This window comes from Crocuta crocuta, unplaced genomic scaffold, assembly GCF_008692635.1.
Source record: "Crocuta crocuta isolate KB4526 unplaced genomic scaffold, BGI_CrCroc_1.0 scaffold288, whole genome shotgun sequence".
Lineage (NCBI taxonomy): Eukaryota > Metazoa > Chordata > Mammalia > Carnivora > Hyaenidae > Crocuta > Crocuta crocuta.
Genome location: NW_027532607.1, coordinates 3,414,551 through 3,415,755, shown reverse-complemented (window position 1 = coordinate 3,415,755; position 1,205 = coordinate 3,414,551). Strand labels below are relative to the sequence as shown.

The window sequence follows — 1,205 nt, the reverse complement described above, 5'->3', positions numbered from 1 at the left end:
ATATTTGTCCGTTGCAACAGCACCCTTGCTTCTCAATAAACTCTCCTTAGTACTGAAAATAAATCTGTTTGGAGCCAGCACAGTTTAATCTACTCACACACTCCTTAGGATTAGGAAGGGGAGAGTTTTACATGCGTGGCTCCCCATGCTAAGCTTGAAACGGTAAACAGAGGTAATATCATCTGTCTAGTCGGTAATTTGTGCTTCCTAAGGTTATTTTTCTTTTAATAAAAGCCATTATAAGTTAAGCAGAAGTTAAACGCTCCTTTTTTGGCCCCAATCTCAGCCTTCATTTGCAATTGCAGTCCTTATAAAACGCGGAGACGCATTTCCTAACTTGTAAATACAAATTGTTTGTATCTCTCGTTCTCGAGATCGCTGTAGAGACATGAAATGACCAGAATTCAAAATCTACTTCACTGCCGATCACCGCACCAAAACTAATCTCCGTGCGACCCAGATGGGACTCGAACCCACAATCCCCAGCTCCGGAGGCTGATGCCTTATCCATTAGGCCACTGGGTCACCACAGGATCCGGGTTCTCACACCGTCTCCTTACGCGATGCCANTGGCCTTCCCTACCGCCCCTGCCCTGGGGACTGCGTGGCCCGCACGCGGGCGGCTCCGGGTGGCCTCCGGTCCGTAGGGATCCTCTCGGAAGGTTCTCTCTCCGCGATGCGCATTCCGCGCGTTTGGGGGACTTTAAACGAAATTCCAGTGCCTGTCCTACCTCCGTTCTAATTCTGATTACCTGGGATGGCCCGGGCGTCTGCATTTTTCAAAGTTCCCTGGGTCCGCCTAGTGCCGCCTGTGCCTGTCGCAAAGCCTGAGGTCCTTCCTCACCTACACACCCCACAATCTTCCCGAGCCTTATAGCCCCTCCTTCCCTTTCTTTCCTGCAGTTATTCTACATACAGCATAGTGATAAACTATTATGTGCTGGGGACTGTTGGGGGATTCCAGGATTCCGGGGTGAACAAGCTCCCCCCACCCCCATATCTGCCCATCTCCCTTACTCATTTACGTCCGTTTTTCTCCCGTCTCTTCTTTCCCTCCTGATTAAAGGGAAAAAGGATATAACAAGATCCGTCAATACAAAATAATAGGTTTTGTTTTTATCCTATCCTAGGTCTTGGAGACAGATTTAGAGACTTTTTGTTTCCATGCACAGTATGTCCCTGCGTGTTGCATGTAAAGATGCTGC

At 48.6% G+C, this 1,205-nt stretch overlaps 1 non-coding gene across 1 annotated transcript; it reads right to left on the bottom strand.

Moving 5' to 3' along the window:
* Positions 1-452: 452 nt before the first annotated feature.
* Positions 453-525, bottom strand: TRNAR-CCG (transfer RNA arginine (anticodon CCG)). Its single transcript has one exon. It is a non-coding gene; the product is annotated as a tRNA-Arg (tRNA).
* Positions 526-1,205: the final 680 nt, after the last annotated feature.